The 13,263-nt window shown below is 39.8% G+C and overlaps 1 protein-coding gene across 1 annotated transcript in view; it reads right to left on the bottom strand.

Annotated features, from left to right (window-relative positions):
• vwa8 (von Willebrand factor A domain containing 8) overlaps positions 1–13,263 on the bottom strand; it is an 833,026-nt gene that overhangs the window by 318,132 nt on the left and 501,631 nt on the right. The window lies entirely within an intron of this gene.

Raw genomic sequence — 13,263 nt, 5'->3', positions numbered from 1 at the left:
CTTTTCAAGTGATAAAAAGGGCAAATTCCCAAGTTCACATTAAAACTGTTGGACATAAAAGGCCACATGGACTACAAACGAACTACAACGTGACGACAAAAGTGATGACGAGCCCCTAACTGGGCAACTCTGTTAGCAAAATCTAGCCCCAGTTTCCGACCTCTGACTCACACATTAAGTGACGTGAATGACGCGGAATGATGATGTTTTCACTCGGAGAAAGGTTTTTACGAAGCCCATGAACGCTAGGAAAGTGTGCAAGTGACGCCACTTCCATTTGCCTCCATGGGACCTATCTTTCAAAAAATTTTGAACACCAGTCTATACATACAGTCGGATACTAGTCATAATCGTGGTTACCGCCCCCAGTTGCCGTGGTTACCGTGGCTGAAAAGCCCCCGAGGGGGAAAACATTCGTTTAGATTGCATGTAAACTAATGGAGGTGCACCGGCTTAAGTACAGAAAGCACCTATAAAAATATTAAATCTTTTAGCAAACATCACTCAACGGCACAAACACGTTTCAACTGAGAGTTATCTGTGTGTCAAGGAGGTTAAGGGTAACATTAAGTTCCCTCATTTTGCTAATTCCAGTTAAACGGCCAGAACTGTCTAGAGCAGGGGTCGGGAACCTATGGCTCGCGAGCCACATGTGGCTCTTTTGGGAACTGCATCTGGCTCTCGGACAAACCTGCCATTTGTTTACACAATAAGTCATGAATAATTTTGGTACTGTATGAAATAAAAAATGGACCTACTGAAATCAAAATGTTAAAATAGTGTTCGAAATATAATATATGTTCACGTAGTTTAATCCATCCCATGTCTGTTCTCTACCGCTGAAATTCACGGTTACGTCGATGTACTGTACAGATATGAAAAACGTGTTTTTTTATTGGACAATGCCGTTCCGAGATAACATTCCACCCGCTGATGCTTTACTTAAAAATTCAGCTAGCTAACGGTTGTATCCAAAACAAAGAAAACGACGAAGAGAAAAAAAGATGAACGAGAACACTTTAATTGTTATTGTTGATGTGTGCGCTTGCTGTAGGCTAGATGAGGAAAATGTCAAAAAGGAAACGTCAATGACCACAGCTTGCGAGCGCGAACACAAGCGGGCTGAAATGGGAAAGTTTCCATCCGAAGACTGATTCTGAAAACTTGAAATGAACTGCCCGTTATATATCGCACACTGCAACGAGTTAGTATTGCTGTGTTAAACCTGTTCGGTTCCACTTGCATATGAGAAATCTTTCTCACATAGGAAAAATATAAAGACAAACCTGCGCTCACGTTTAAGGGCAATTCCGCGCAAAACTGTCACGTCCATAACGCCAACACAATGCCATGTTGGCGTTATGGATATATGACCGTTTTGCGTGGAGTTGCCCTTAAATGATGACAGCCTCAATTCTTGCATGACACTTCACCTCACTGAATATGAGCCAGCCAGACTCCAAGGCCATCACCAAATCTAAACTCTGGTACAGTAGGCCTAATGTTCAATTTCGCCAATGACATGTCATGTCATGAAAATTGAGTGTTGTGTTGTTAACTATGAGGTTACTTTGCATACCAAAAGAACACTGGGAAAATAGGGGGTGGTGTTTAGCCTACATGGGAAGCCTAAGGCCTATACTTCTGTCATTCCACTTTACATTTCAAGTTACTTGCACATTACTTTTAAAACTAGTAGAACATGTATTTAAAAATCCTCTGTTGAATGAAAGTAAATGTACGTTAAATATCTAAACTTTTTCTTGTAACCGTCTTTATGTGGCTCTTCTGAGATTAAAAAAAAAAAAATTGGTAAAAGTGGCTCTCCAGGCAAAAAAGGTTCCCGACCCCTGGTCTAGAGTGTACTCATTGTAGAACTGCTTTCAATGGCCGGACTGTGTAGCTCGGTTTAGCAAGCTAACCCTTTTGCCTTAACATCACATACTCGTAAGTTGCATCTGAATTTATTCTCACATGAATGCACATTCTCTACAATGGCCGTGGGAATAGTTTTAACAAGTAATGTGTACCAGTTGGTTATGTTACACTGACGATATAAAGTTAGCCAGTTAGCAACCTAATGATGCTACCATTGAATATAGCTTCCAGAGAAATTTGTCGTCAACATTGGGCAATCGAGGGTGAATTAAGTTGTTAGCATACACTGGGCAGTTAAGTAAACACAATTCTTTCAAATTATTGTGTTCAGAAACAAGCAGAACTCCACCTGAATGTAAAACGAATGTATAAAGTCTAACTGTTAGCTAGTTCGCCCATTGACTTCCATTGTGTGAGGTTAGCATGCTTTCCCCCTCGTGGGGGGCGGTAACCTTTCCGAACGTCTTAACCGACTGTATCTATGGCGAAAAAGAAATGATTTTCTGGTCCCGGTTGACTTATGCCTTGAATTACCCATATGATGTTTGTCAATTTTAAAGACAAATTTTCATGTAAAGACATTTGCAGTTTGTTTCGTAACTATTGAATTACAACATTGTGAAAGATCGTAATTCCAACGACTACAAACCCATCAGTCGCGCTAGTGACGTTAGCTCATTCACAGCCACACTAGATTGTACAAGCATACCAGCAACAGGTCTTAATTGGGCTTTCCTTGCCGATGAAAATACCATGAGTCAGAGGATTAAACACATCAGGTAAGTTGTATTCGTCCATAGACTGTACCTTAGATACTGTTAAGTGACATAGCAGGCAGCAAGATGCAACGTTAACTAGCATAACAGCTATCAGCTAGCTTCTAATCTTATCGTTTCATTACGTTGGTGACGTACATCGTTCGAGACGAGAGATGTAGTCCACTGAGCGGATTCGTACAAAACCAACATAACTTTTGAAGTCTATCGAACAACAGTACTTTCTTGACGTGAAAAATTATCTTTTAAATTCACACATCATATGTGAAATTCATGGCACAATTCAAATGGGACCAAAAAATAATTGTTATCTCTCCATTAACTCCCGTTCATATTTTTTTGAAAGACAGGTCCCTTGTAGCGGAAGTAAAACGGAAGTCACTGGCACACTCTCCAGAATAACTCCCGCCTCCGTAACTTCCGTATCCATCCAACTTCCGGGCGTGGATTGTCTATGGGGAATAACATGGCGTTTAGAAATATCATACCGGTAAAACATCTGTAGGTAGCGAAGTTGAAAAAGCTGGTGGGCAGATTGGCCTACACACTTCTGCCATATAGTTTCCACTGGATTTTTTGATTGTCGGTGCCGTTTACTATACTACTCAAACGGCACCGAAAATCAAACTACTTTGTCACCTACAGAGTTTGACAGGTACGATCTTTCAAAACGCCATGTTATATTTCCCATAGACAATCCACGCCCGGAAGTTGGATGGATACGGAAGTTAGGAGGCGGGATATATTCTGGAGAGGTCTATAGAGCATCACAGTCCCGCCCCTCCTCCGAGAGAGCTTAGTTTCCGGAAGTAAATTTCCCATTCGTTTCTCCCATTGACATTTTGAAAAAATCCGTATCTAAAGAGTTTTAGAGCATGTCTTAGGCTAATCAGCTACGGCGTAACTCATAAGCATACAACATATCATTTCGAGTGAAAAAACGAATAGAAAGTCCAAAAAAAGTCAAAGGTACAAGACTGTGTACATATTTTCATTTCCGAGCGAAGGAACTACTCATCCCATAAACCACCGGGCCTCACTGAAAAATATATAAGCAGCACGAACCAGCGCGAAATCATTCATTTCCAACCGGCGACAGCAGCGAACCCTCTCCTCCAAACAATGATTTTTATATAGTTAATAGCAGTTATTTCAGGAGTAATCGTGTAAATAATAGTGTTTTGGTATTGTTATATTTACCATCGTGTATTTTATATCGTGTGTGTGAAAGCGGTTAACGTTAACGTTAGCAACATTGTGCAGTGCTTCGTATCTGACTGCCATCCTGATGCATGGACCGGTGCATGGTCTGCTCTTGGACCACCATATTCAGTTTATTAACTTGAATTATTACACAAAATGTTCATTAAATGTACGAAGAAGTATTTCTAGGTTAATGATTGATATAGCTCGTACAGTATGAAGGCTACAGTAGCCTAGCTAATGTTAACTAGCATTACCAACCTCCCTGCAAAACTCACCACACAACTTCGTAGGTTTGATAGGTCTTGTTCCTCATGCTGGCCCATACAAAACCCACAAGCTGACCCTCGACACACAACAGTCAATAATGTGACCCGATTTAAAGTGGTTTTCACCCCTTTGGACACTCTTGATTTCGTCCTTGAAACTGAAATATTCACGGGCCGGGGGCATGGACGGTTTGCTAACCATTTTACTGCAGTGTCTACCCGGTGGTAGCATCCAGCTTTGCTATCAGCTAGCTAGTTCAAAGGTTTAAGTTCTTAATGGGGATATACAGGGCTTTTTATGCCTCGTCTAAGTTGATGTTTCATATAAACAACAATTCATGTTCATAGAAACAACAAGGTCACTAAAACATAATATATTTCATACCTGTGTTGCAGCATGTAGGCTAATGTTGGCAGCATTATAATGACATTCTAATGTCTGAAAGGGTAATGATTAGCTAGCCTATCGGCTACCTGAAAAGTTAAGTGTTCAAACTAGCATTTACAGTGTTCTATTTGATGGTGTATTGGCCCTGACTAAGTTTGTGTGATATATAAACCACAATCCTTGTTGATACAAGTACCAATGTTCGTCTAGAAAGTTTTTATTCACATTAAGATTTTCGCCATAGGCAGTAAAAGACTCCGCCATCTTGTCAATAATTTTCGCTGATTCAAGTTTCAAACTATGAGTGAACGGCCTTTCCACCAATCAGAGGCATCACTGTGGGATTGTTCAGGATTGTGGGTAATGAAGTACTTATCCAAGACATCGCGAATAAAAGACATTTATCTCAAAACGAGGTTAGTGCCCTGTGAACTTTTGGCGTCTATATGAGCATACACAATCGCTTAGTACAGCCGTAGCTGGTTTTGAGTCTACCATGTGCAGTTAAGTTTTTATGGCTTATACCCGAATTGTCAATGGAGAAATTGCATTGAATTCTTACTTCCGGAAACTCCTGTGGGCGGGACTGTGATGCTCTATTAGACATTCTCTGGTTCAATCAACAGTTAAGCCCGGAAGTTAAGACAAAGTTCTTTGGTTAGACACATGGCGGGAGTGTTTTGTTTGAAGCAAGCAAAAGTTTTGAAACAGGTGTAGCGGTGTTTTGCAAAATCAAAGCAGCATTACCTTTTTTTTTTTTTTCTTTCGTTTTAGTATCGGGGTTAGTTTGATTGGAGAAATATTTTGCGAGTGCACTGGCCGACGGCCTGTATAGGTCCGGTATACACTGCGTTTGCTGATATTTCCTAATCATGGATGGAAATCAGGAGGAGGATTGTTGGAGTAGGCCTATGGAGGACTTAGATGAGGATGATGGTAGTTGGCGAATTAGGAGGGTGCTTAAAGCTAAGAGGTTGAGGGAAAACAAGGAGCGGTAGGAGAAATGGAATGTTGTTGTGAGGTTTGAGGAGGATGGAGGAGTTCAGAGTATGGATCCGATAAAGTTGACAAAGATAATTAAGAATCAGGTGGGAGAAGTGAAATATGCTAGAATTTTGAGTGATGGAAATTTGTTGATTGGATGTGTCTCTGAAGAGCAGGTTGGAAGGGCTGAAAAATTGCAAACAGTTGGAAAAACAAAAGTAGCGAAGAGTGTGAAAGTTGGTGATCAAGGAAGTAAAGGGGTGATTTATGGGATTCCTTTATCAGTGGATATGAAAGAGCTAGTTAAGAATATCAAAGAAAAGTGTGATGCTGTTCAAAGTGCCAAGCGTTTGACAAGGGGGTTTGAGAAAACGGAAACTGAGTTAGTTGTAGTTCAGTTTAGTACTAAAGAGTTGCCCCTGGTTCTTTACTTTGGGTATATGAGATATAATGTGAGAGAGTTTACTCATAAACCAATGAGATGCTTTAATTGTCAAAAATTTGGCCATGTAGCTAAAATGTGTAAAGGGGAGAAAAGATGTGCAAAATGTGGTGGAGCTCATGACTATGGGGTGTGTGGGGAACAAGCAATACCTAAGTGTTGTAATTGTGGAGGGCCTCATAGTGCAGCTTACTGGGGATGTGAAGTAATGAAAAGAGAGACTGAAATTCATAATATGAAAATAAAGAACAAAGTTACGTATGAAGCAGTTAAAAGGGTGGAGCATATAAGGTTTAAAATGGGAAGAGGTTAGAGATGGCCTTAGTGGGATGCTACCAAGTCAAGAGGGAGCTATAGGATGATATTATTTATGTTAATTCTTCAATGGAATGCAAGGAGTTTGTTAGCTAATGGGCAAGATTTTAAACAATTTATAGTTAGTAGGTCAGTAAAGCCTGATGTATTGTGCATCCAGGAAACATGGCTAAGGCCTAGGTTTGATTTTGTTTTGCCTAGCTATGTTGCCATTAGACGAGACCGAGAGCAAGGAAATGGTGGGGGCTGTGTTACATTTGTGAGACAGGGTGTACCGTATAGAGTATTGGGTGTAGGTAAGGAACAAGAGTATGTGGTAGTGGAGGTATGGGCAGATAAAAAGAAAGTAGTAATAATTAACTATTACAACCCTTGTAAACCATTGGAATTAAATAAACTAGAAGAGATAGAAGGACAGGACTGGAATAATGTTATATGGTGTGGGGATTTTAATGCGCATAATACTCTGTGGGGAGGAGAAAGGATAGACAATAATGGGCAAGTCATTGAAGAGTTAATGGATAGTAGATCTTTCGTTTGTTTAAATTATGGTAGTGGGACTAGGATTGATGTTAGAACTGGTAAAGAGTCAATATTAGACCTTACTTTTTTATCTAGTATTGTTCCAAGGTGTAAATGGGAAGTGCATAAGGGGAGTACTGTTGGAAGTGATCACTACCCAATTCTATGTAAATTTGGATATTGATGTAGGTTTGAGTGAGGAAGAGAGTCATGGAAGGTGGATTTTTAAAAAGGCAGATTGGGAGAGTTTTAAGGAAACAAGTGATTTGTATATTAATTTAATTCAAGACATTGAGGATGTCATTTATATGGCAGCAATGGTTTCTATTCCAAAGAGTTCTGGAAAGTTTGTTAAAAAAGTGGTACCATGGTGGGATATTAATTGTGAAGAGGTTGTTAAAGAAAGGAACAGGGCCTTTAGAAGATTAAAAAGAACCCATAATTTTCAACATTTAATTGATTATAAACAAGCACAAGCAGTAGTAAGACGGACAATAAGGCAAAGGAAAAGATCATATTGGAGGGAGTTTTGTAGCTCAATTGGAAGCACTACTAATATAAATGATATATGGGGAATAATTAAAAAGATGGAGGGTAATAGGAGAGAATGGTCCTATCCAATTCTTTCTAGTGGAGACCAGGTGGCTATTTCAAACTTGGAGAAAGCAGAAATAATGGTTAATACTTTTAGTAAGGTACATAGTTCTAATAATTTAACAGATGAAGAAAAAAGGAGTAGGGAAGAAACAAGGAGTAGGTATATTGAGGTTATTCAAAAGAAAGATAAATTAGAAGATAAGTATAATGTTCCTTTTACTCTGAGTGAATTAAGAAGTGCATTGAGTAGGTGCAAAAATTCTGCTCCTGGTAAAGATGAGATTTGTTATGACATGTTGAGACATCTTAGTGAAGAGGGTTTGCAAGAAGTTTTAAATTTATTTAATAAAGTATGGGAGGAAGGGAAGATTCCTTCAGGGTGGAAGGAAGCAATTATTGTTCCTATAAGAAAGCCAGGAAAAGATGCTAGTAGCCCAACTAATTATAGACCAATAGCTCTTACCTCTCATTTAGGCAAATTAATGGAGAGGCTGGTTAATTGTAGGTTAATGCACTTTGTAGAGGAAAAGGGACTGATGGCCAGTTGCCAAAGTGGCTTTAGGAAGGGGAGAAGTACAATTGACTCAATCATATGCCTTGAGGATGAGATAAGAAAAGCTCAAGTTAAAAAAGAGACAGTTGTGGCAGTGTTTTTAGATGTGGAAAAAGCGTACGATATGTTATGGGTAGAGGGTCTTTTAATTAAACTGCATATGTTAGGTATTGGTGGAAACATGTTTAACTGGGTTATGGATTTTTTGAGTAATAGAAGTATTCAGGTAAAAATAGGAAAAGATATGTCCAGAAGGTGGGTAGTTGAAAATGGAACTCCTCAAGGAAGCGTCATAAGTCCATTGTTATTTAATATAATGATTAATGATATTTTTTCTAATGTTGATCCAGGTATTGGAAGGTCATTATTTGCAGATGATGGTAGCTTATGGAGAAGGGGGAAAAATGTGCAGTACACTCTGAAGAAGATACAGGAAACTTTAACCCTAGTGGAGAACTGGGGAAAGAGGTGGGGTTTTAGATTGCCGAGAAGACTAAAATGATGTTTTTTACTAGAAAGAAAATTGATGAAAGTCTTAAACTAAAGATGTATGGCAGGGACTTGAAAAGGGTTGAAAGTTTTAAATTTCTTGGTGTCTTTTTTGACTCTAGACTTACATGGAGGGAGCATGTATCTAAGGTTATTGACAAGTGTAAAAGAGTTATGAATTTAATGAGGTGTCTTAGTGGATTGGACTGGGGGGCAGACATAGCTTCTCTGAAACAGATTTATATTTATTTAATTAGAGCTAGAATTGATTATGGGTGTCTGGCATATGGATCTGCAGCCAAGTCAGTTTTAGCTGGACTAGATGTAGTCCAAGCAAAAGCGCTAAGAATTTGTACAGGAGCTGTGCGCTCTTCACCAGTGTGTTCTTTACAGGTAGAAACAGGAGAGATGCAGGGATTAAAGTGAAAAAAAATCGTTTGACTGAACTTTTTTCAGGCCATAAGTCATACGTTGTTCATATCTACCTATAGAGATAGCACCCCTTTTGCGGTCGCGACCTATAGGTTTTTAATGTACAAAAAGATGCAAACAGCAAAGTAAAGGGAGTATTCGCCTTATTCACACGGCGGCCATTGTTTAAACCAAAACGAGGCTACAAGGTACACTTACTATATAATTAATGCCACCTACAGGTGAATGCATAGAACAATCCTATGGTTTGTGTACCCTGTAGCCTCGTTTTAGCCGCCAATGGCCGCCATGTGAATAAGGCGAATTGAGAGTGTTCTTGATTGAGATTGTACGGAGCCCGTGAGGTGACATGAAAAAAAAAAACGAAGGTAAAAAAAAAAAAAACTGAGAAAAGGTATGTACTTGGGACAAACACTGACTAGGTTTGCGAGATCTTGAGTTTGTTTTGCGAGATCTCGAGTTTCTTTTGCGAGATCTTGACTTTCATTTGCGAGATATTGAGTTTCTTTTGCGAGATCTTGACTTTCTTTTGCGAGATCTCGAGTTTCTTTTGCGAGATATTGACTTTCTTTTGCGAGATCTCGAGTTTCTTTTGCGAGATCTTGACTTTCTTTTGCGAGTCTCGCAAATCCATCAATGCATTATGAGAACCACTAGAAATGTTTCGGAGAGCTTTAGCCACTGAAATTAGGTTGCAGTTCCTTATTTTGGCATCTGCGTTGGTCTGAGGTTGCGTTCCACACTGACTGACAAGCCAACCTAGTCAGGGTGCGATTTGTGAAAAAAGCCGAGGGGGGGGTGGGGGCGTCATCGCTCCTACACATCACTCCATCCTAAACCTCGATTTCAATAGTCAATTTGATTTTAGAGGCTTTAAAAATATGAAGTTTCGTTTCTCTTTCTTTAACTTGTTTAGCTGTATTCTCCAGTGCAGTGAACAAGCCGCTGCATTCTGCAGTGAGTCAAGACCAGAAGTTAACATTACCGGCACACACGCACAGTGATAGTCTTTTGATTTTAGACAGGGCCGGTTCTACGTTATTCTGTGCCGGGGAGCAACACGCCCACGACCGCAACAGCCATTATGGTCTAGGTATACGCACGCAGCACAGGCGAGCACAGGCTACCAGGAGAAACATCAACCAATTCAGATCAATTAGTTAAAATAATATTGATGAACCATACAATTGCAAGCGACCATGCCACAGCGGGCTACTGTATTAATGTCATCATTGTCCTACCGTATCCTCGAACTCGTCTATTGCCCGAATGTGAAGCCAAGAACCATAGGCCTACCTTCTTTGCGTTCTCTCCCTCCTTTTTTGTATTTTCTATCCTCTGTTTATGTTCTTTTTTCTGGCTACCAAATTTGTTTACAGCCATTTTCCCACTAGTTTTGCCTACCAAGCATACGCGTAGCCACGGCCAGGCCTGTCTACTTGTCAGTCTTGCCCGTCCAATTAGGCTTTCCTTCGTTTACGTTCACCATCTAAAAAAGACGCGCAAGTCAACACTGCGCTGATAGTTTAAGAATCAGTAAAATCGCGTAGGCTACAGCCGGCAGCTCCGTAATTGTCAGGTGTGATGAAATGCGTTCATATTCCACTTTTTATGTCATAAACGCTGCATGCCTATGAAAAGGCTTTGCAGTAGGATTGTCCGATGCCCAAGCTGTTGCTTCAATTTGTGTTTTAATTTATGCAACGCTACGATGCTGGGTTCATGCAGTTTTGCGCAAGTTTAAAATGTTTAGCCGACAGCATAATGTGTCATTTTTGTACAATAAGTTCCACTTTTCATGTCATGAATGTAACATGCCTATGATAAGGCTTTGAAGTTGTCCAATATGGTCAATCAATTGTGTTTCATGTGACGCACCGAAGCTACATTCATGCATTGTTTTGCTCCAGTTGGAAATGTTTTTCCGTAATTTGTCAGCTATGATCAAATGCCTTCAGTAAATTCCACATAAATATAACATGCCTATGATTAATGTTTGTATGCCACCCATTTGAACATTTCTGGCTACGCTACCGAGAACAGAATCTCTCAATCTCACTTCTTGACAGGTCACGTCTAACGTAGCCTACTACTCCCCACGGGGGAGGGGTAACCTAACTTTTGATACATTTTTCAGCCAATAGGGAAACTGCCAGAAACAACAAGCAACAACGCTTTAAGCTGGTAAGTGAGACACATCGATGAATGCACACTTAATGCAGAATCACCACAGAAAGCGTTTATTTGATTAGGCTATTTATTTTTCTGCCCCCCCCCCCCAGTATGCGCGAAGCCCGTTAGTTTTGCTCTTGTTCGCCGCATGCTGGCAAAACAAGGCACTGCAACGTAATTTCAGTGACTGAAGTTCTCCAGAACGTTTGTGGTTCTGCATTGATGGATTTGCGAGATCTCGCAAAAGAAAGTCAATATCTCGCAAAAGAAACTCGAGATCTCGCAAAACAAACTCAATATCTCGCAAAAGAAACTCGAGATCTCGCAAAACAAAGTCAATATCTCGCAAAAGAAAGTCAATATCTCGCAAAAGAAACTCGAGATCTCGCAAAAGAAACTCGAGATCTCGCAAAAGAAACTCGAGATCTCACAAAACAAACTCAAGATCTCGCAAACCTAGTCAATGTTTGTCCCAAGTACATACCTTTTCTCAGTATTTTTTTTTTTTTTACCTTCGTTTTTTTTTTTTTCATGTCACCTCACGGGCACGAGTTTTCCTGATGAACAAAAATATATTTTAGTACCATCCCTGACCATTGCTGATTAGCCATTGCTGTTCTTTTCTACTGCAGCAATATTGTAGAAAGGCTTTAACACACTCTTATTTAATTACTTCAGGCCAAAAGTGTTTAAGGGGAGATTTTTTTCTTGTTAATATGCAATTAAACACCAAGTGAAATCAATAAAATCAAGTTTGCAAGACTTCCCATTTCCTCATCAAAGTAACGAATCAGAACATTCTAGATATTGTTCATATTTCCATTTGTTGCCTCATCCGCATTTAATGAAAACATGGTAATTTTGAGTGTTACAGACAACTCAGTTTTCCAATGAGCAGCAATACTGTGTGTGCTCATGCAGGAGGTCTGCGCATTTGATAATGACAATCTGGAGACGGCGCTTTTGTCTTCAGCAACAGATTGTATAAGGTTGACAAGGTTGCGCTATGAAAGAACATGCGTAGCCTACTTTCTAAACGTAAAAACGGTCAGCCATAGATAAACGTAGCCTACCTCTGTCGTGGTGGCTAGTTGCACCAGGTAGGGAAGATGTCCTGAAGAGCACGAACGTTAACTTTATGGCGGTCTTCTGATTGGTGGCGTGCTAAAACGTTTTCCTATTGCATCCATAAACAATTTTCTTGCAGCGAACCGCACAAAAGTAAACCCCTGGCACTTTAATTTCTTTACACCATGGCTTGTTAGTTCTCCCCCGTTTCCAACAGCTGCCCATCTCCATTTATGTTTTAACTTTTGACACCTGCCTTCCTTTAGCAACAACGCATCCATGACAGCTAGTGGCCTTGCCAAATAGACGCACACAAATCATGACGCTAATATGCAAGGTTCTGGTAGGCCTACTGGTTATGGTTTTGTGCTATAAATGAATAATATTTTATTGCAAAGTTTTAAGTTGACTATTTTAATTGTATGGTTATTTTTTGTCAACATACACTCACAACCTACTGTCGTTAAAAGTGAGGCCTAAGCAAAATAGGCTACAAGGCTGTCTGTGCGTTACAAACACGATTGACCCCCTTACTCGACAGTTCGCGATGATGACAATATTATTATTATTTTATGTTAACACGCTCAGTCAAAACCTTCCGTCGAAAATGGTGAAAAACATTGTTGTACATGTCATAACAGACGGGATAATAACTTACATCTGTTTATATTGCGTCGCTTTACACATAATGTTAGTTGCATTGATTAAAAACTGTAACAATAATAGTAGCCTACATCGGGTGGCATAGCAGGCTATCTGTTCAAGTCATAGGTGACACCCAAAATGAATGACCTCCCCTGACAAGAGTTCGCGATAGTAAGAAATTGTCTACATTGATGCACGGAAAGAACACAGCCTACGCTTCTTCTCCGAATTCGCACATAGAGCTCACAATATCATATCCAAAAAAGTTAAACGGATTGGCCAACCTCATCAGCTGTCTCGATTGTGTCACTATAATCCAACTTTTAGACCGTTATAGTCCTCCATACGTGTTCATTTTTTTTAAGCCAGCGCCCGAGACAAGTGTGTAGCTACAACATAAACAAAGCGAAACTCATGGCTGACGTAGGCTATCTTCTTGAGCGGTCACTGATTGAGACACAGAAAGTTCTCAAGAACACTATTAGGTCTTTAAACATTTACCTAATATTTGTAGTTGCCTTAAAAAAGGA

The sequence above is a fragment of the Alosa pseudoharengus genome, unplaced genomic scaffold (genome assembly GCF_046254945.1).
Source record: "Alosa pseudoharengus isolate Yale_2024_CS ecotype anadromous, Long Island Sound unplaced genomic scaffold, YU_APseudo_1.1 YU_APseudo_1.1_scf_3, whole genome shotgun sequence".
Lineage (NCBI taxonomy): Eukaryota > Metazoa > Chordata > Actinopteri > Clupeiformes > Clupeidae > Alosa > Alosa pseudoharengus.
The sequence above is the reverse complement of the archived record's forward strand: the minus strand, read 5'-3'. Positions and strand labels throughout refer to the sequence as shown.